Consider the following 23143-nt stretch of genomic DNA (forward strand, 5'->3'; position numbering starts at 1 on the left):
TCTGTGTCCTTGAGCAAAAAACAAACCACACTTCAGAAGTGATGGTGTACTTCTTTAATTGATTTTTGTTTTGCTCAAATGGGTTCCGTGTTTTCTTGCACTGTATGATTTTATAAAAATAATAATAAGGTTTTCTGATATAACAGCAAACATACATTGGGATTGTGCATGCTTTGCAGGCTGCTTGCATCTGGAAAATGGCCAAGAAATTTTGCTAATTTTATCAACCTAAGATAACTATGGAAGGGCTATTAATAACTAAGGCCCCAAATATCTGAAAGACTGCCTCCTTCCCTACAGACCATCTCAGATGTTAAGAGCAGTAGAGGGGACCTTCTTGGTAGTTCCACCACCCTCAGAAGTTTGGGAAGAGGTTGCCCAGGAGAGGCCATACTCTGTGGCAGCTCTAAGCTCTGAAACACCCGCTTTGCAGAGCTATATCTGGCTCCTTCCTTACATAATTTTTTGCTGCTTGCTGAAGATGTATCTATTTTAAGATCCTCTCTATTGCTTTAATATTTTGTACCTAAAATGAAAATGAGATGAAATAAATATCGCCACCTCATTTAAGACTTAAGGTAAGTAGACCTCTACCCCAAAACTGAAAGTTTCAGAGAAGTTTTTCTTGTCCCACTCTGAACCTGACCTTCTCCCTAATTATGGATTGTTGTTGTTTTTCTTGTTCTGGAAAAAAAACTCCAGGCAGCCCAGTTGTTCTTCTGTTTTCCTTACATATTCACCATTTTGTGTGTAACGGAATACAGGTTTTCCACCCAAGGTTATTGCTTGCTATTCAAGCCATCATCAGGAATTTAACAGCACAAGTGACATTGCAAGGAACACAATACATAAAGGTTGTTAACCGGCATGCGGTAGTCATTAAATCTCTGCTGGAAAGAAAAATAGGGACCTAAATTGAAGATCAAACATGTTCTGGAGTCACAGAAGGAAAAATGATGGCAAAGTCTAAGGACACTTTTTGTGGCCTCTGTGCTTCATCACACAAAGGATTTTCGATAAGTTTCTAACAACAGCTTTAAGCTAATATATTGCACTTATTGTGAATGGGTGACAATAACAGCAACCTTCTTCCCATTCCCTTGTGTTGTCATACATTAAAGGAAGTTTGGAGCAGCATATGTAGACTATGGACTAGGCAATCTATAAAGCTATAAAGCATTGTTTCACTCCTCTGTTCTCATAAAACAGTAAGGTTGGCAAACTTGAAGGCTCTACATTTTCTCTGGGTATAATTACGACTTGATAAGTGCTGGAGAGTCCAGGGACTTGGGGAGCAACATGGAATGTAGTGTCCCTGGGTGCTGCTGCAAATGCTCAGAGGATTCTGGGATTGTGCTGTCTATAATTCCCCATGTTTTCTGGATGCTTTAATAAGCATTTGAAGCCTTAGGACCTAGTGCTTAGGGATGGGCAAATCTCACTCCCCTCAAAAAAAGTTCAGATCTAGACATGTCCTTATCAGTTTGCATTTTTTTTAAAAGTCCTCATGAAAATTCACCAGCATATACTGTATGTACTGTTTTTACATGAGTAGAATGTGTCCTTTTATTTAAAATGCATCTCTGGGTTATTTGTGGGGCATAGGAATTCGTTCATCCCCCCCAAAAAATATATATAGTCTGCACCCCACAAGGGCTGAGGGACAGTGGACTGGCCCCCTGCTGAAAAAGTTTGCTGACCTCAGCTGGGTAATCCATTCTCAGGTTTACCAATGCAGGGACTAGAGTGGCCAGATTATCTTGATTCAAATATGGCATATGAGACAAATACTGTCAAACAGCAGTCAAGGGTGCATGTGGTGCGTTCTGGATTAAACAGTGAGGTGCTGGCAGGCACATATTGAAAAATGACAAAATGGCTGCCAGTGGCACGAAAAATATGTACCAGTTGCTACTGTCACACATAAAAAAGCCACACACACACACAAATCCAATTTAGTTAACTCTTATAGTCACTAGTGCAATTGCATAATATTGCATACCCTCCAACATTTCTTCGATGACAATAGGGACATCCCATTCCATAATGATAATTTTACTATTTATACCCTACACATCTTATTGGGTTGCCCCAACATTCTGGGCAGTAAAAGCATTACAAAACATTAAATATTAAAAAAAAAACCTTTCCTATACAGGATTGCCTGCAGACAGCTCGGGGTTGGATAACTCCATAGCCTCCAACATTTCTCCAATGAAAATAGGGAAATCCTGAGGCAAATCGGGACATTCTGGGATCAAATCAGAAACTGGGATGGCTTCTTTAAATCAGGGATGTCCCTAGAGACACTTGGAGGGTATGCTATTGTATTAGTAATTTTGTACTATTGTCACAATTAGTATTTATGCAAACATATGTGAACAATATTTGAGAAATTGAACAGTTCTTCTAGACCTAAACCTTGAATGCCAGTGATTGCCAAAATAAATTTCTTTTACAGTGAAACTGAACAGATAACACATATATATCAGTTGATAGATTTTTTTTTTAAAAAAACCAACATCGTTCAAGGCAGTTGTGGTTATAGTACTGCACGTCATAGTGTGCCTGCTTCTAAGTGAGGTTTTTATGTGTTTAAACACACCAACTACATAAGTTATTTTTGGTTTCGGAGAATATCCCAGTGTGGTCAAATAGTTGCTAGTATTTTACATGCAAATGAACCAGCCTCCCAACTCTAGCTCAGAAAACCTCCAGTTTGTTTGCTTGCTTAATAAAGGTTGTTTTAACCTTTTCACTCTGTGAACCACTGCCAAACTCCTAAAAATCAAAGGCACTGTGGGAGTTCTAGTTTCAATGAAATATTAGCAGGCAGGTTCAGCTGTAATGCCATAATAACATGGATATTTCTAATCCAAAGGCTGCTGAATAAATGTTGAATTAGATCAAGTACATTTTGGGAAAGTTAGCTAATTTGGAGCTTTTCATGAGATTGGCTAGGGTAGTCTGGGTTAAGAAATATATAAACTTTGTCAAATAAACCCAGCCAGTTTTGAAAGCTGTGCTCTGCAATATCGAAGAAAGGCACATTGATAGTGTCTGTGATGTATCCAAATGTCAAAAAATGCATAATTTATGAATCTATCTTTTATTATGCCTTCCTCCCCATCTCAGATATACTGAAATGACCACATCCTCTGTAGTAGTATTCTCTCTCTAGAGTCGACTGCGCATTTAAGGTGTAAACGGGTGGTTTTCAATATGTATTGGCATCTAGTCACAGACAGAGATGAGGACTTTTGTTTTGCACCGCAAAAGCCCAACCTAAAACTAGATGCAATAGTCAGCCAAAGGTTGACTTAATGTATTTGAGAAAACCAATTGACCTGAAGTCTATGTTCTTGTCAGGGAACTGCCATCAGTGCCGGAGGGAGAGAGCAAAATCCAGAGGGATTCCAGAGAGCGTCCCGGGATTGGGAGAGGCAGCCCATCTTCTGGGGAAGAGAATCAGCATAGCACCAGTGGAGAAGGGGGGCAGATGGGGGAAGCGGCGAGGCGGTCCCATGACTCCTTGCTGGGGACCAGCGGGGAGAGTAGGGGTCCTCCGCTGCCTACGCCCTCCTTGCGCAGAAGGCTTTCGCGCAGAGAGAGTAGGAGGAGACTAGGCATCAAAGAGCTTCTTTGCTGGAAGAAGTTTAAGAAATGCCCACTGACGGATTCTGCCAGCGATTGAGACAGCCACGGGCGAGTGGCTGTCTGGACAGAAAAGGTTCACTCAGGCAACCCAGCCAGGTGTTTGCACCGGCTTACGCACGAGCAACCCCTAGAACCATTAATAATAATAATAATAATAATAATAATAATAATAATAATAATATCTTTATTGTCATTGCCCCCTCTCAGGGACAACGAAATTACTTGACTGCTCCATAAAAACACTAATTAAAACAGTTCTGTTCAATGAATACAGGTAATGATGATGGCAGGAGTTGCAACGCAACTGAGATGAAAGGCCCAAGGCTAAGCCTCCGCTTCTTTTAAATCTTACAAATTTAATAAATTTGCCCAGAAACCAATTATTGATGTATAAAATGCCCTTCATCCCAAATGGGATTTCATGGCAGCACACAAGCAAATTTCAATCACAAGAATGTTGAAACACAAACCAACAATACAATAAAATTAGGAGAAATGGGAGTAAGCAGGATATGTCTCAAGCACCCAGTCCCTTACTTTAAATGCACAGATGACCTGGATAAATGAATTCCCTTTTTGCCTATTCATCCTTTACCTGAGTCACTAAATGTAAAAAGAATGAAATTGCCCCATCATTTTATCAGCTAAGGATGCTGTTTTCTTTGAGTTACAGTAGCTAACCATTTGGCGATGGGCACTGGCAGCGCTCCTGGCAGCGCAATACTGGTGGGGTGCCATCGCGGCTGCCCCCCGCCTGCGCTGGGCTCCACGCCCCCGCAGGTGACATGTCACGGCCCCAGGACGCACACCACGCCCCTGCGGGTGGTCACCACACCCCCGGGACGCGTGCCAGCCATGCCCCGCCTGCTCTCCTCCCCCCCCCCAGTGCCGGAGCATGAAGCTCCGCCACTGGGGATGGGTTAACCCCCCCTAGTGCTTTGTGGACAATGGTCTGGAGAATGTGCCCCTGGATAAGTGGGCAATGAAAGTTTTTGTTGTCGGCATCCATCTGTCTTGGGAAACAGTGGAAGAGTGCACCTTTAGGGATGTAGTCAAACCATTGGAGCACCTGCTGTGGCTGTAGAGACCAATACAGGAGAGACATGCTTCATTGCAGCTGGGGCAGATGCAGGCATCCAGTTGTGCTGATGCAGGTGTGCCATTGTGCTTCGTCTTTCTGTGCTGCTCCCAGGATAATAATAGGCTGGCAATGAACACAACTGGGAGTTTCCTTAATGGACAAGCAGACCCTCGGAGCTGTTTGCACAAACCTAAGAAAAAATAAACAGAATGATAAACAGTTAAAGTAGGTGTTACTTATTGAAAACGAGAAAGGAGTTAGAATAAAAACAAACAAAGGAGTCATGTGAAAATTCCTACAACTGAATCGAGGGAGGGGGGAAGTGAGCTCTGTTGGAAGCTTGCAAAGGTCCGTCCCAGAAAACACTGTGATTGGAGTGCCCTGGGAACATAATTTGTTGTAACCAAATGCTCGACCTGTCCACCAAAACAAAAGAGCCTCTATTTCTCCATCTCTCCTATTCCTCCCCAGTTTTGCTCAGGGTATTTGCCTAGTCAGCTCTGTTTTGCTGTTAAAAAAAAGGCAATTGCCATTTTGCTTCAGATGACAAAATTCAGTGGGGCTTTTGCACAGAGCGACTTGCCATTTCAGGGAGTCCCTGGTATGACTTGAGACACCTGATTAATGGTGCAATTTGACTCAGGTATATGAACACCTCACCCAAAGCACCCTTCACCTCACAATTCAGGCAGAACACATTGCAAATGCACAGCTCTTGTAAATCTATATATATAGAACAATCCTGTAAAGCAAGTGAGTATTCTTATCCCCACGTTGCAGATGGTGGGCTGAAGCTGAGAGTGAGTGGGTTGTCTAAGAACTGCTCTTGGATTTGTTGCAGAAGCAAGGCTTAACCCACAGGTGTCTTGATTTGTAAATGAGTCTCTTAGCCACAATGCCACTCCAACTCTCTGCTTCTTTCAAGCACAGTAACTACATTTTAAGGAAAATTGTTAGTGATTTACAGGAGCTGCACCCAGCACTGAGGTTTTAAAATGAACTCTTTCCATCAGTACAAAGTGAATACTTTTCCAAAAGCAGGTGTACATTGCTAGATCCATGCTATTTTGAATTTGTAATGCACAGCAGGAAGCACAAGACACCATTTTCTTCTGAAAATACATTAAAATACATGAGCTCACTTGATCTTCACAGGGTTAAACATCATTGGTTTGCCACAAGAAGCTGATTAACAACCCTAGTGGATCATCCCATCTTTGAAAACAAGTTGTATACACATGTGATTCCTCTTTTTATCTAAAAACATCCAACTATTCTACGAGCTCAGAAGGATTTATTTCTTCTGGTTTCTTTATTACTTGGTAACACAACATGCCCCTAGGAGTACAATCCAATTTTTGATTTTTGGATGAGCCCCTGTGCTATGTGCTCATTGATAGAAGGATTCCCTTACATTCAGATACAAACTTTGCAGTGTTCCAAACTGGACATTTGGATAGAAGTGCGGTCCGGGTTGGGGGAAGGAACTGGACAAAATGTGGATAATTTGGGAATATGAATATTTCTGTAGTGCCTAATGGAAATACCCTCTACGAAGTGACTAGAGTTTGATGGGGACATAGAAATTATTGAGTCTCTCTAATAGGGATGCTTGAATAATTTGTTCCTTGCAAATTCTGATGGGAGCTGACTTGTTCCACACCTCCTGAACTAATGTGCAAATCAGAATGAAATTAGTCTTCCGATTTGGCACTTTTCTGAACTTTGTGAAAAGCTCACAGCTCAAAAATGTACCAAAATACACCAGAAAGGTTTTTTGTTTTTTTTAAAGGATATAATACATTTTGAAATGAGAGACTCTCTGTTCAAAGATATGCATTTAAATGCCAATATTTAAATACCAATGTTCACATAGTGTTCTTTTTTAATAAGAGAATGGGGCAGAACGGATTATATTGAACTAAGTTATGTCCAGGTTAGACATGTTGAAAATAATGGTTCTAAGTTAGTCATTCCCATTGATTTCAGCAGGTCTCTTTTAAGGTGCATTCACTTTGGATGAACTCAAATGATTTATGAACAAACACATGCAAAACTTGCATGAACCAGGAGTAGACTGATCTCTCCATCCTTCCTAATTACTGAGGTGCTGTCCTTCACCTCAGAGACACCGGTCCTAAAGGATCTTCATTGGCTCCCAGAGTGTTTCCGAGCACAATTCAAAGTGTTGGTGCTGACTTTTAAAGCCCTAAATGGCCTCGGCCCAGTATACCTGAAGGAGTGTCTCCACCTGCCTCTTTCAGCCCTGACACTGAGGTCCAGTTCCACGGACCTTCTAGCAGTTCCCTCACTGAGAGAAGTGAAGCTACAGGGAACCAGGCAGAGAGCCTTCTTGGTAGTGGCATCCACCCTGTGGAATGCCCTCCCATCAAATGTTAAGGAGATGAGCAATTATATAACATTTAGGAAACATCTGAAGGCAGACCTTCTTAGGGAAGTTTTTAATGTTTGATGTTTTATCGTGTTTTTACTATTCTGCTGGGAGCCGCCCAGAGTGAATGGGGAAACCCAGCCAGATGGGTAGGGGAATAAATAATAAAAGAAGTATTATTATTATTATTATTATTATTATTATTACCATGATGACATCTGTCATCTACATTCTTCCATCATCTCATTTACTTTCTGGATACAACATTAATCAACTTGTTTGGATACAACATCCTCCTCCTCTCTCTGCGTCCCAAAACTCATAAGCAAATGTTTTCACTGTCAGCACAAAATGCAGTATAACTTTTCTAATAAATGTGCTGCACCTGGAGGCAACAATATCCTTGTGTATAAATCTGGGGAAATCGCAAGTTCCCAAAGTTTCATTTCTGCCTTGATCTCCTTGAAAGTATCCCCACCCCCCAAAAAAACGACATCGTTTACTAATGCTTTGCTATTTTCATGGAAACAACACAGATTTCTGAAAACTACTATCTGAAGAGTGGACATACTGTTACGGAGCCTTTCTTATATTCTGCTGTTAAAAAAATTAAGGGAAACTTTTTTTTTATCCCACATGATTGCAGAACTGAGCTTGAAAATGTGTGGGACAGTGGGTGGTGTAAAGGACCACAACATGTCAATATGATATGGTATTGGACTGATTGTTGTGAATTAATTACATATACATTGGTCCTTTTCATAGGACCAACTTCTGGCAAGAGATTAGCCTTAGTCCTTCAGTCACCCTCCCTATATGTTTGCTTTTAGGATGTCAATATGGCATAGGATAGCAGCAAAGGTCAGAGTACTGCTGTTACCTCTATGTATGCATGCCTGTATATTTGTTGGGTATGGATGACTGCATGTCTGTATTTAGGATACGCTGGTAATTATTATGGTCCACATATGTTAGTTGAAACAAAATTTTTTTTTTCCTTCCAGTAGCACCTTAAAGACCAACTAAGTTAGTTCTTGGTATGAGCTTTCGTGTGCATGCACACTTCTTCAGATACACAGAATGCACACGAAAGCTCATACCAAGAACTAACTTAGTTGGTCTTTAAGGTGCTACTGGAAGGAAAAAAATTTTTTTGTTTTGACTATGGCAGACCAACACGGCTACCTATCTGTAACTGGAAATATGTTAGTTGGTTGCATTTATATTGCTCTTTAAGAGGATATCTAATTCTTAACTGTGCTGCTCTAAACTACAGAATAAATTTAGTGTTTTTTTTATAATTTACAGTGGTACCTCAGGTTAAGTACTTAATTCGTTCCAGAGGTCCGTTCTTAACCTGAAACTGTTCTTAACCTGAAGCACCACTTTAGCTAATGGGGCCTCCTGCTGCTGCTGCACCTCTGGACCACGATTTCTGTTCTCATCCTGAAGCAAAGTTCTTAACCTGAAGCACTATTTCAGCGGAGTCTGTAACCTGAAGCGTATGTAACCTGAAGCATCTGTAACCTGAGGTACCACTGTACTGTATTTTTTTCTTGCATTTGACTTTGATTTGCAGTAAACAGCTTAGGTTTTCTTTCACCCAAATATGAAGTGGTATATGAATCACCTAGGTGAGACCAGAGGCAAAAACAGCTGGGGGAGTGGATGTAAAGGTTACCTTTGTACAGTGGGCTAGTTTCTACTCATATTTACACACACCCCTAACCTTCATCCAGACAGACAAGAGCTCAAGGACGCAGTTCAGTCCTCACCCTGGAAAAACAACAACACCCAGGTGCAAAGATAGGTGTGACCTGAGGTGTGATCTGGAGTTTTGAGGTCCAGATATATCTGAGGTTCCCAATGCCTGCTCTAAACAGTTGAACACTTCGATGCAATATTCATATCTCCTGTGTTTTGGAACAAAACAGACTTAAGGATGGATTATTCAAGAAAGGAATCTGAACGGAAAGGGCACAGGCACTCCTTTGTTTAGCAGTTAAGCTCCCTGTCCTTTAGCCTGCCTTTTAATCAATCACCACCATGCCATCAGAACCCCAAAGTGCCTGGTCATCAGCAATCATCTTGGTTAGCACGATGGCGCTGATGAGCCTGAAAGACTCCTCAAAGGATGGCTTGTCTTTTGACCGCTGACAGCTATCAGCAACCAAAAAGAGAAGAGTGCATTTATTTAGAATTTGAAATCTGTATGCATTGGTTAAGATCAAAGATGGAAGCTTGTCACCTGTCTGTCTAAAAAGGATAAACTCTGTATTTTTCCGCTCACGGGGCCATAATCATTTATATCAGATCTCTTCCCCTCCCAGTGTGGGGGGAGAAGGGAGAAAAGCCTTTAGAAATGAATGACAAGCAGATGGCATATCATTTTCCGAACTGGAGATTTTTGGATACTATTTGTCACTCACTGAACGGCGACAGCATGCCCCTTTTATTTATAGCACAGTGAATAGCCTGCACAGTTTGCTATCATGCCTGATACTCATAGGTTTATTGAATCTGGAACACATAAATTAGGACTGCTTGTGCTGCTGTGGGTTTTGGCTCAGAGCTTTCTAAACCTGCTCCCGTTGCAAGTTTGGAGTTCTCTGGGCACCAGCTGCTGCCAGCTGCCTTTCCTACCATTTGTGATGCCCGCCAGTTGACATCAGCACTGAGGTTTTGATGTTAATGTGAGGACACACAGATGTACATGCGGCCTCTCTAGGACACCCCATTGTGGCTTTGAACCCGCTACAAGATTCCTGCTTTCATGGTCTGTGGTTGCTTCAACATACCACAATCTGGAGTAGTTCCAGTGCAGGTTGTAACAATTGCTCAATCAGTGGACTTGGCTGGGCAGCAGTGGCAACTCCCAAAAGACTTCAGTTTACATTGCCAATCAGTAGTGGATCCGTTGGCATGAACTACCTCTCTGCCCTTTCCTGGCTCTATATAAAATACATGAACACCATAAAGCGATGTTCTATTTGCTGGGGTGCTTGATAAGATGATGCCATCATATCCTACCAAACTCAAGAGCTCATGGCAATGAGTAAGTGACAGGAACAAGGTAGGGCTAGGGCAACAGAAAGGGTGGTGAACAGGGTCCCTCAGCTCAGGGTCCCTCAGCTGGGAGCCAGTGTGGTATAGTGGTTAAGAGCGGTAGTCTCGTAATCTGGGGAACCGGGTTCGCGTCTCCGCTCCTCCACATGCAGCTGCTGGGTGACCTTGGGCCAGTCACACTTCTTTGAAGTCTCTCAGCCTCACTCACCTCATAGAGTGTTTGTTGTGGGGGAGGAAGGGAAAGGAGAATGTTAGTCGCTTTGAGACTCCTTAAAGGGAGTGAAAGGCGGGATATCAAATCCAAACTCTTCTTCTTCTTCTTCTTGCTGTCCTATTCACATACCACAAGCCACTCCTCTTTTGTAATTTGGTGGAAATGAAGCCATGAACAAATAAGAACCGGTACTGAATATCACTTGTGTTGCTTATGCTGACGTTACTTACAATGGTGAACATTCTTAGCACCCCTGTCATCATGAAACCGAATCTCACTGCCCACCTGCCATTGTCATGAAGTCAGTTGTGAGTGAGGACTGGCAGCATTGGGAACCACTTTCCTGTGGAATGATTTCAACACCACTTGTGGGTGTACATAAATATGAGCTCAGTGGCATTAGTATATGTGAAAGGAAGGGAAGTCGTTTTATCAATGTTCAGTGCTCCAATAAGAGTTAGATATTAGTGTTCATTGACCCTACAGATGTTAACGTTATGTGATTTACTTGCATTCCAGAAACAATGATATATTTTGATAGAAGCATAGATTTGTAGGGTCGGAAAGGGCCCAAGGGTCATCTAGTCCAAGCCCCTGCAATGCAGGAATCTGAACTAAAGCATCCATGACAGATGGCCATCTGACCTCTGCTTAAAAACCTCCAGTGAAGGAGAGTTCACCACCTTTTGAGGGAGTCTGTTGCACTGTCAAACAGCTTTTACTGCCAGAACATTCTTCCTGATGTTTAGTCAGAATCTCCTTTCTTGTTTGTTTCCTTTCAGTTGCACATTACAACTAATCAGAACATGCTAACGACATTCTCAGTAAATTCATAGGATCCTCATCTATGCAGTAATGGGTGAGCGAGGCAATAAGGTCTCATTGGTCAGACCAGCAAGGAACCCTGGATGTCTTTATATAACACATGGAGAATTACCGCATTTTTTGCTTTATAAGACTCACTTTTTCCCTCCTAAAAAGTAAGGGGAAATGTGTGTGCGGCTTATGCAGCGAATGTAGGCTGCACAGCTATCCCAGAAGCCAGAACAGCAAGAGGGATTGCTGCTTTCACTGCGCAGCGATCCCTCTTGCTGTTGTGGCTTCTGAGATTCAGAATAATTTTTTTCTTGTTTTCCTTCTCCAAAATTAGGTGCGTCTTGTGGTCTGGTGCGTCCTATAGAGTGAAAAATATGATAACTGGCCTACTCTGGCATTTTTGTGCCAGACCTTGAATGATATGACTCCTTTCCTTGAATGCCTGCCATTTGGCTAGAGGTGGATGGTTACACACAGGCTAAATCCCACCCTGGCTAACTAAATTGCATCCCCCAGGCATCCAGTCAGCGACCTACTCCAGTCTCAATTCCTAACTGTCACGCAAACATATTTTCCTGTGGGAAACTCCAGTCTATCCCCATAAACCTGCAGCCTTTTGTTTGCTGTAAGTTCCCTTTATGTGAAGACTTAAAATTGATCACAGCTATTAGATGGATTGCAATGGCAAAATGTCTGTGAGAGAGTTCTCATTCTCATCCTTAATCCTCGCCACATGAAATTAGGACCTGTGGGGAGCAGAGTTTGCCAAATGAATCAAAAAATGGTGTGGTGTGCTCTTTATGCTCTTGTTGAAAGGGGACAAGGTGCGGGAAGACAAGCAAACTGTGATGTGTGACAGCAGTGATCTATATTAACAGGCTCTCTGCGCACATTGTAGACTGTAAATCTGCTATATGGCATCTTTTCTGCAGCTCAATATGGTTTACATTTAATCTGTATTATTCAATATGCTTTCTATCACAGATGGGGATCTGATTTACTCAGCTTAATATGGTTTAGGAACCAATTTGCTACTTCTTCAAAGTGTGTGTGTGTACATGCAGATGTACACACATTTATGAAATTAATTAGACTCAGACATTTACAATGTCTTCTGAATTATATTAAGGTTTCCTGCAACTGTAATAAGGACAGAGTTGGCTTGGCACTTAAATTTAAATAAACACACACACACACACACACACACACACACACACAGCTAATGCCATGGACTGGCTGGATGCAGAGGAGTAGGAGGAGGCAGCAGCTGGGGAACCCCCAAGGGAACCCGGCTCAGAGCCAGGAGTTTGGTGGTGGGATGACGTTTGTGATCAGAGGGAGAAGAGGGAGCAGACTGGGAGGAGGAGGTGTTGGAAGCTGAAGAGGCAACAGGGTTTAGTGAGCAGGAAGAGGGTGTGGCAGAGAGCTGTCTAAACTCAGAGGCAGCAGTGGAGGGGGGTGAGGAGGCAAGAGTGTAGGCGGGCTGCTGAAGAATCCAGGGAATCTTCCTCTCCTGCTCCGGCCAGCTCCCCTTCCCCCTGGTCTCCCCAAACACAGAGATAAATGAAATGGGAGGAGCAAAGAGAGACAAGACATCAAAGCCTTAGGCTGCTGGGGAAGGAAGTGTGGGAAGGCAGGGACCTTTGGTGGGGCAAGAGTTGCTGGGATCACTAGGCCTGCACTGTTTTGGTTTCTTTGAATAAAGAGTTAATTTCATTGACACCAGTGTCCTTTATTGCTGACCTATTCCTGACTCCAGCAGCTGACAGCTAATGGAGAAGAATAAACTTCTGAAGAATACTTACTGAATTAATGCTTATAGGCACCTGCCTAGATGGGCCATGCATTGGTTAAACAATTGGTATAATGGATTGAAGAAAGTTTTTGTGGCTGCTTAAGTAATGTGCACTTTTTTGTTTATTTGGTTGCAGTGTGTGACAAAACTCCCTGGAGATGGTATAATAACTGCAAAAAGAACAATATGTGTTCTTTCTCAGCTAGTGTTAAAAGAAAAACAATGGCTGTGTTTAACGTGATTGCTGTAACTTTAAACATCTATCATCCGAGACATTTGGAAATAAATGTAGTCTGCAATTCACAGTGAACATTCGGCTGCACTTAGTTAAGTTAATCAGGTACGTGTATAATCACGAAAGCTGATGCTGAAATTACTCAGTCGTTCTGTGAACATTTTCGGCAGTGCTGAATAACACTTTCCCAACTCCTCCTGAAAAGGTATGCTTTGCTCATTGACATTGCCCTGAATAAGGTCATTGTGTAGCTCAAGGGTAGGGAAACATTTTCAGCCTGAGGGCTTCATTCATTGTTGGCCAAACTTCTGAGGTTCAGCTGCCAATGGTGGTCAGAAGCACAAGTGGACAAAACAACAAATGTACATTTTTACCTTTGTACAACAGGTTAGCTTCTACATACCCTTCCACACACCTCTCTGTTTTCTATCTAGGTAAGGAAGAGATGTTGTTAAGAATTCAAGGATACATTTCAGCCAGGCATAAAGCACTCAAGGGGCAAAGAGGGGCCACTGAGGGATGTGAACTCTTGGAAGTGTTCTGAGGACCAGCGAGGGAGGCCTGGAAGGCTGCATATGGCTCCTGGGCCTGAATTTCCCTAAGTCCACTGAGCCTTTGGGGCTTGCTGATCAGAAAGTCAGCGGTTTGAAGCCCAGTGACGGGACGGAGTAAGCTCCTGTTGCTCTGTACCAGCTCCTGCCAACCTAGCAGTTCAAAAACATGCCAGTGCAAGAAGATAAATAGGTACCGCTGCGGCAGGAAGGTAAACAGCGTTTCTGTGCACTCTGGCTTCTGACACGGTGTTACGTTACGCCAGAAGCGGTTTAGTCATGCTGGCCACATGACCCGGAAAGCTGTCTGCGGACAAATGCTGGCTCCCTCGACCTGAAAGCGAGATGAGTGCTTCAACCCCATAGTCGCCTTCGACTGGATTTAACCATCCAAGGGTCCTTTACATTTACCTTTATCTTTTACCTTTCTGCTTAATGCAGGAAGCTTAGAACAGGTGACTCAGGAGCATAAAGTCCCATATCCTCACACATTCTGCCCTTACACATTCAGCTGAAAGCTTGAACAGAGCTTTAGACATGCACAACTCTAAGCTGCAAAGGCTCATCAGTGTGTGATTGCACATCATGCAACATATAAACATCCTTCCCAGATGTGTGCGTTCCACAGTTTTTAGCAATAGTCTTCCTCTATATCAACATGAATGAGGTTTTTTGGTTTTGGTTTTTTTTAAAAAAGGCTTTCTTACAATGACGTTTGAAGCACAGTTTGGCAGAAGCCTGCAGAACTTGCATCATGAGGTCAAGTTCAAACGTGCTTCCTGTCTCACATATTGCCCGCTTGACTTGCTGCATTGAAGAGGGTAACAAGTTCAAATGGAAGGATTATGTTATCTCGCCATTTCTGCACAAGATGCTGTTACAGCAGTTCAAGAGAGGCTAGAGAACCAAGTGTGGACTGAAGGGTTCAGAATTCAGGACCTTTTGTGCATTGAGGTGTGATGGGTGAGTGCTTGCATTTCAAAGCCCATTGGAATTCAAATTCAGCCGAAATGTTGCTGAAATTGCACTTTGCATCAAGAACAGGCTATACAGCTGTACAGGCTTAGGATGCAGCCAAAGTCCCTGATCTCTGGTCCCGCCTCCTCCATGCCTCGTTTTTGGGGACTTACACAGGTTCTGGCTCAGCCAGTCAGTTTTGGCTGAGCTGGCCGAGCCCTGGCTGAGCTGGAGTGAACAAGTTATGTCAGTGTATCTCTAGCTGAAACATGGTTGAGCCCGGTTGAGCTGAGTCAGAGATGTGCTGCATCCTAAGCTGCTTGTCCCAGAAGATCTTGCCCTAGGATTGCCCTCCAAGTCTCTTTTGTTGGGTCAGCTTTTCTTGCAACACAGGAATCCAGACTTCATATCATTCAGTGTAAAATTCCAGTGCTGGGCTATGGCCACTACCAAAACGAACAGAACCAAGTTTTTATATGATATCTAATTTACTTCTTCTGCAAAATGGAGAGTAAGGCTAAAAAAGGACTTGGTGGAATTATTTGGCATACAATTTTAATGATTGTTTTATTAGTTTTTATACCTGCAGACCACTTAAAAGCCTGTTTTGGGAATTAAATGGTACAGCATTGGTTGTTGTTGTTGCTGCTGCCATTATTTAGAATAAAGAACCAGGGAAACAACAGATGTACACTTCAAAATATGTTGTGATTGGTTTTAGCTGACTGTTGTTTTTGATGTTTGTCTGTCTTATGTTTCTACTTTTATTGTAACCTTATATTTTATTATATTTGTATTATTGTCATTAGCTGCCTTCAGCACCATGGGGCAGAAAGCCGGAATACAAATACAGTAAGTAAAAATTAGATTAAATTCAATGACACTCAGTTTGATGCTGCATAAAAATGTAATGTTGCTCCAGGGCCTTGTAGTTTGGTTTTGCTTCTTTAAAAAATGCTGCTGCTAACCCAGAGGGGAAGGAGTGGGGCAGTGGTGAGGTTGGTGGGGATGATAATGCAGCAGTAGAGTCAATCCAGCACTCCTGTCAGTGTGTTTGGATGGTACTAACCTTGCTTCCAGTAGTGACTTACCTACTCGGAGGTCAGGTTTTTATGATTTCAGGCTTTTCCCCCCTGCTCAGGTAAGCAGCATCTCCACCCTACCACACTATCTTTTATTACACATGCTCGTGACACAATTAGTGAGTGAGCCAGCAAGTATTTAAAATGCAAATCTAAAAATCTTCTGTTGCAGAACTTATTCAAATGGATCATCCATTATATTTCACTCAGCTAAATTCATATCTACAACATAAGCTGAAAGACAACTTTAAAGGCTACAGTTTTACAATTCTGCTTCCTGAGCAACCATCAGCTTTTTATTTGGGGACAAAGAGTCAACCCACCCAATTTCCAACAGAGGGCAAAAAAAAGTTCACTTGAGGGGGGAATGCAGACTTTGTTCCCCAACGCCTAGCATTCACAGATGTAGTCCATCTGCCACTGTAATATTTGTTCATCTTCTATCGAGCACAGCAGAAATAAAAAAGCCTGAAATCATAAAAACAGAATATAATCTTCCCAAATGCTTCGAAGTCAGCCTTGTTTCTGCAGAGGGGAAATTGCTAAAGTGGAGATATGCTCAACCCAACCAAAACCATCATGGGTGAAACAGATGTTCCAGTTTTCTGAACAGAAAAGGAGTATTAAAGTTCTCCCTATATGGATACAATCCCAAGCACACTGGAAGCAAATTTCCCTGAAATAAACCCCCATAACAACTGCTTTGCTGGATCAGATTGCTCTCTTGTGCCTTAGTCCAAGACTTTAAACTCTACATGGGCTGCTGAATTACTGTGCTGAGACAAAGGCTTATAGAATGCAATGTAAGTCTCCTGGAATCAGTTTAAGTGATCAGTTCATCCCCTTAAACCAGTGCTGGAATCCAAACAGTCTCATTGCTGAGTGATACTCAGCATTTTCCTCTTACAATGTACATGTTTATGCCCACAACATCCAGGCTACCCTAAGCCCAATAAAGCACCTTAGCATTTGCATTTTTTAAAAACAACACTGATTATTCTTTTACCTGAACTCATGGGAATGAGTCCAGTGGCTAATTCAGCCACATTTCCCATGACTTCTAAAGTAGAAATGAATGGAGATACCCAATATTTCCATTCAGAAAAAAGGTTCAGGAGGCTTGGCGTGATATTCAATGTTAGTCAATACTCAAAGCAGATCCATGAAAATCTATGTTATAGGCTTATTTTATAACTCTTAAATAAAGCTCCCCACCCCACTATTCTGAAATTTGCTATGAATTCCAAATCCACCCATTTCACTGACAAACATCCCAGACAGGAGATTTTCTGGATTTTGTAGGCCACACCAATAGGTTTTTTTGTGTTCGACATGACATGGTGTCATTGTCCTACAGGTCAATGCTTTTTGGACCTGCAATCTAATTTGCCAGATTCTGGTAAATGTGGTTTGTGGTTGATGGTTTTGTGGTGTGCGGTACCTCAAATCAGTCAAATTCCCCTTTGAGCAGAATTAAGAACATAAGAAGTTCCCTGCTGGTTTGGACCACAGATCCATCTAGTCCATTTTCTTTCTACAGTAGCCAGACAGAAGCCAATGAGGTGCCCACCAAGGTAACATAGAGAAACAGCATTGTTTCTCTAAAATTTTGATTTATCAGAATCAGCTGATTATCAGGTCTTCTGAAAACCTGTTCAAAGTACTGAGCCAAACAATGTTTTGGGAAGAGTTTCTGAAGACCCCACAGGCACACTAAAAAAGGTTATCTGATATCATTGTGACATCAGGTGATTGACAGATGGGTAGCTCTGCCCACCTATCAAGCCTTGACCACAAAAGGTAGGGAGATAACAATCTGGCCCCCAGGGTTGGAAACTTTTCCCTCCACTACTCCAAATGAATCAGGATTCACTTGCAGAGATATATGAGGCTCTCTAATAACAGACACCCAAGAAACAATGTGGGTGTGAAGTGCATAAGCATTATGCACAGGGACCAAGATGGAATTTGTTATAATTTATTATTCCATGCACATAGTGGACTGAAAAACAGGGCAAAACTATATTTTGACCCTTGAGTTACGAAAGTGCTAACACACACATTGTTTTGGATAAATGAGCAGGTAACGTGCCCACTTTTTAAAATTAGTTTTGATCTTACATCCATCTAAATGTCACCAGGAGTTAAAAGAACAACAACAAGAAGCAAAAATGCCTTAAATTGAACAACAGGAAAGGACAACTATCTTTAAAGAAAGCCTTTTCATTTTAATTCTCTGGAATGAAGTTTTTTCCTTCTTTTTTCTGTTAGGCTTTTTGTGCCTACACTAATCAATAGCTTATTATCTTTGGTCAAGATCAGTGTGCTCCTGCTGCTTGTACCACAAGCAAATAAATATAGCACCATGAACATAGTCATACTGACCTTCACAAAGCTTTGCCTGCTGTCCCATTTATTTAATGGATAGCCTGATGCACTTAGGAAAATGGTTGTGTGCTGGCCAGAGCTGTTGACAGCAGTGTCCACTGAGACATTTCTAGTCCTGCCCTGTCTCACCTCTTCCCTGCCTGGTTTTATCTCGTGTAATGGGATGCTGGGCACTGCAGGATAATTCAGCTGGCTGTTTCTAGCACCATAGCCTCTAAAATTGCTGTGGCACTCACCCAGTTTGGCCCCCACGATGCCACAAAGTGGGTGTTGTTGTTGTTGTTGTTTCAGCATTGATGCAGTTATGGGTGACCCTAGGTCAAGACTGTGGAGCCTATCATTGGGTCCACTTCCCATCAGCCCCAGCCAACATGGCCAGTGGTCAGAGATGGTGGCCATCCAATAATATCTAGAATACGCCTGCCCTACCTCCGACATTGGAGGAAGTATGCCTCTGAAAACCAGTAGCTGAGAATCATGAGTAGTGTGCTGTTGTGCTCAGGTCCTGCTTATGGGCTTCACTGAAACATCTGGTTGGTCAATGTGAGAACATCATGCCAGATTAGATGGTCCATCAGTCTGGTTCATCAGGCTGTATGTTCTAGATGTTTAGGGAGCCCTCAAATAAAACTTCCCACAGCTCTTTAACATAACTTCATACAACACACATTCCAAAAAATGTTATTTGTTTTCTTTTGCAAGTGTTGAAACAATATTTTTCCTAAAGGTAATTTGAGGCAAGTCTTTCTGCTGAGGTAAAACTTCTGTAGGAATCCTTCAGGAAGTCAAAAAAATGTTCAGTGCCACAAAATGCAGCATATCTCAAGGGGCTTTGACAGATCTCTAGATTGTGTTCTCTTAAAAATATTGTACCCATAATTTCTCATGTGGAAAAAGCCATGTTCTCAAGAGGAGGGGTCTGAGTGTTCCTCTGTGATAAAACGTACAACAGTTCTTTACGCAAAGCAGAAAAATGATGATTCAAATGATGCTCATTATGTAACCAGATTTCCAAAAATATTCAAAAGAAGAATTGAAATGAAAATGGCTGTTTTCTACATAACATGTTGAACTCAGTTTATTAGTATTGTTATTATTGTTGACATTCTGCCCTTCCTCCCAAAGGAGCCCATCACAGCAAGCACATCAATAATATACATTCTTTTAAAAAGATATTCTAAATACAGTTAAGAACTTCTAAAATATTGGGTGGTTTTACTTAGAGTGGAACTATTGAAATGAATGAACTTGATGATGTTAGGTCTATTAATTTCAGTGGGTCTACTTAGTGTTTAACCTTAGACCATGTGATTAAGGTATTCAATTGCAAATTTGCCATCATGAAGGCAATTGCCTGTTAATCTTTCTTTGGATGCCACAGAGACAACAAAGGATGTGATAAGGAAGCTCTCTCCTGGAGCTGCATAGCCATAGGCTAGATGCACACAAGAGATTGAAGAGAGAGATTTGATTTTTACTCTGATCCTAATTATATTAAACATATTTAAGAAGAACTTTGGATAAGCATAAGCGTTATACAAATTTCTGGGAGTATCTTGATTGTTTTGTACCTGTGTTTTTGAAGAAGTTCTGGTTAGTAAAGCTTTGAATAATATTTATGGGTCTGGGCAATTTTTATCCTAAAAAGGAGCCATTTTCAATGCATCCAATTGCTTTAAGCTGCACAATATTAATAACTGCAACATGGAAGGACTCGATGGACTTCCTATAGGCAGTTTCCTATAATCTCTGTATTGAAAAGAAAAACCACTCCCCCTGAAAATTGTAAAAATCTGCTTGCCCTGAAAGTCTCAGAATATCCCCTAACCCCTGTTGCTCCTACAGAAAATAGGGGAGCATTTCAGCCCAGCTTGACTCTGATAGGGCTATCCTTTGCACTCTCACTCTGTGATGTTTTTTCCTGCTTGGTCCCGTGTTTAGGGCAAAGCTAGCCAACCTTGTGTCCTCCAAATATTGTTGACCTACATCTCCCATCATTCTTGATCATTTGCCATGCTGGCTGGGGCTGATGGGAGCGCTACACCAGCTAGACCAGGCTTAGGGGCTACATTCATCACATTGTTAAAATTGCTAGAAGGACCAGGCACTTTTTGCATCATTTCTCAAGGCTACTTCAATTTGCCCCCTTTGTGGATGAGCAAGCATGCCTCTGTTCCCCCTTCTCCTCCAAAGCATCTCGCCGCTTCACTTGGAGCATTTCTTAAAGACTTTAAGCAGATGCTGAGCCTCATTCTTTTGCTTCCCAGACACATGATTTCTCCAAGGCATACATTAAATACATTAGGTTTCTAGCCGCTGATCAATAAAGAGAGCAGCTGAAGAGCTTTCCCTCCTCCCTCCCTCTGCAAAGAGGCTCCTCCGTGTAAGGGAGTCATTACTTGAGCTCATTTGTCTCTTCCCACAGCAAAGAAATATATATGAAATAAATAAACAAATTAGAGCCCATGATGGATGTTGATAGGAAGGACTTGATTTAAAGGGCCTTCAGGAAGGAAATCCGGATTGTTAGGGTTTCTGCCTTGAACATAACTCTTTCCGTTGTGCTCAGTGGTTGCAGAACTGCGGGTAATCTTATATTTTGTATGTATTGTGAAATCCAATAAATTGGCGCAATGGTGTAATTGTAAGTGCAGCGGCATCTGTTACTGGATGCAAGCTGTGTACATTATACACCCCTGAATAGTTATAGGCTTCCCAATGTGGGATTCCTCTGTATTTGGATTACTTTTTCTTGTCTTCCTTCCTTCCTTTTTGGTTCTTTGCTCTTTCATAAATATAAATCACGGCTGCTATCCCTGGAGGTGCAGCTGATTCCTGCTTACTGTAGAGAGAGCATTCTCAAAGAAGAATTGGGACTGTTTGATTATCTTTGTGTCCAAGAGAAGTAGACAAGAAACATTTGCTTTTTATCATGCACAAACAAGGTGAGGGGGACACATTTCTACAGCTACTTTCTGGTGGAAAGTTTGGTCTGCGAGCTATGATGTTGTTTTATTGTACATGTAACACTATGCTTTGTATATCAATATTGGTTGCAAAACATGTACAGAGATAAAGGTGATAGTCTTCCAGACCCTGATAGTGTGTATGTGTGTGTGGAGAGGGGGTGTGTGAAATTTTATTTGGGTTGAATTTGATGAGATGATTAGATACTAAGCTCAGATACTCTGTACACCTGTGGGTGTTGTAATAGTCAGTGCATCTAGGGCAGGTATATTTTAAGTATTTAAAAGCATTTATAAACCACTTAATTTTTTAAAAAAATATATATAAGTGGAATAAAATCTAAAATAAACAAGCAATTCCTAAAACCAATTACACAGTAACAGAGAAAAACAGAGAAAAGTATATATAAGTGGATAAAAATGGAAAACCAGAGGATTCAAACACGTAAAGTGTGGTAGAGTCTGATGACTGCTGCTTCACATAGGGTAGGGGGAAGGGAAGCCCAAGGTACAGGGGCAATAGCAGAAACACTAGGAATTTAACTTATGCTTCCCCATATTTAGGTCACCAAATGTTGTTGCTCAATAACCTCCATCACCTCCAGCCTGCATGGCTCAGCGATGGGAGTTGAATCCCAGTAATGTCTGGAGAGCCAAGGTTGAAGAAGGTTGAAGAATTATGGTTTAATGATTTAAGTACATAAGAAGGTGGGCCTTCTAGATCAGGCCAATGGCCCATCTAGTCCAGCATCCTATTCTTACAAATGTCTGTTGGGTATGCATGCAACAGCAGTCTGCTCACCTGTGATTCCCAGTTACTCATAGACCAGGCATGGCCAAACCCGGCTCTCCAGGTGTTTTGGGACTACAATTCCCATAATCCCTGACCACTGGTCCTGTTAAATAGGGATGATGGGGGTTGTAGTCCCAAAACACCTGGAGGGCCAAGTTTGCCTATGCCTGTCATAGACAGTGAAGGTAGAACTCTCATGCATGGCCTTACCTTAGTATTACCCCTACCCTGGAGCTGTTCTTTGACCTGTGGAGCAAACCCTCCAGGTACCGTACAGTTTTCTTTCATCTCACCTCAGTGCACCCTTTATTTGAGCTTGCCTATCAAAAACACTTGGGCCGAAACTTCTAGTTAATAAAGCCAATAGGATACTCGGTATAAAATTTACCTTCCCTGCAACAGTCATATTATCCTTATTGACAGTTTCATAAAATTTTGAACATAATTCCCCTCATTTTCTTTCTTTCTTTCTTTCTTTCTTTCTTTCTTTCTTTCTTTCTTTCTTAGACTTATGAACCACCCTTCATCATAAGGTCTCAGGGCAGTTCACAGTTATAGCATATTACTTTCAAAATAACTTTTCCCTCGATAGTCTTGTCTTCTTGATTTTGCTCACTGCTTCAGTGGCATGGCCACTGTTCCAGTTTCTCTCTCTCTCCCTCCCTCTCCCTCTCTCCCTCCCTCTCTCTTCATGCTGCAAATGACAGGGTTAGACATGCCTCAACAGATCTCTCTGCCTTTGCTATATTTTTCAACTAAGAGCATTGACTTGCATTTTTTTGTTGCTGTTAAGGGCAATGTAAGGAAAGTATATTTTAAATGTACTTCAGCGTGTAGCCTGTTTCTCTGCATGAGAGGAAAAGGGGGCCAGTTGCCTCAAGTAGCTGGAAAATGTTAAAAGAAGGTTTAAAGGCCTATTCCTGTGCTTCACTAAATCTGCCTAACAATGGGATTTAAACTCTGCTACTGGGGCTCTTTATGTGCAAGCCATGGTTTTCAAAAACAGGCACCAGTCATTTTTCTTTTGTTCACTAACCCACACATGTGGGTCCATAGCAGACTAAATATATTTAATATACCCTCTTACCAATACCCATAATCATCCACCCCTTTTTAGGAACAATATTGTATCACTTTTTGATATTTCAGA

General features: G+C 41.8%; 1 long non-coding RNA gene across 1 annotated transcript in view; it reads left to right on the forward strand.

The window, feature by feature from the left end:
• The first annotated feature begins 501 nt into the window (after positions 1 to 501).
• The window catches only part of LOC310762512, a 54531-nt gene continuing 31889 nt past the window's right edge, over positions 502 to 23143 (forward strand). Inside the window, exons 1-3 of the long non-coding RNA XR_014548046.1 lie at positions 502 to 578; positions 7777 to 7842; positions 15574 to 15616. This is a non-coding gene — a long non-coding RNA (uncharacterized lncRNA). The remainder of the gene's footprint in view (positions 579 to 7776; positions 7843 to 15573; positions 15617 to 23143) is intronic.

Source organism: Podarcis filfolensis, assembly GCF_964270895.1.
Source record: "Podarcis filfolensis genome assembly, chromosome: 5".
Classification (NCBI taxonomy): Eukaryota; Metazoa; Chordata; class Lepidosauria; order Squamata; family Lacertidae; genus Podarcis; species Podarcis filfolensis.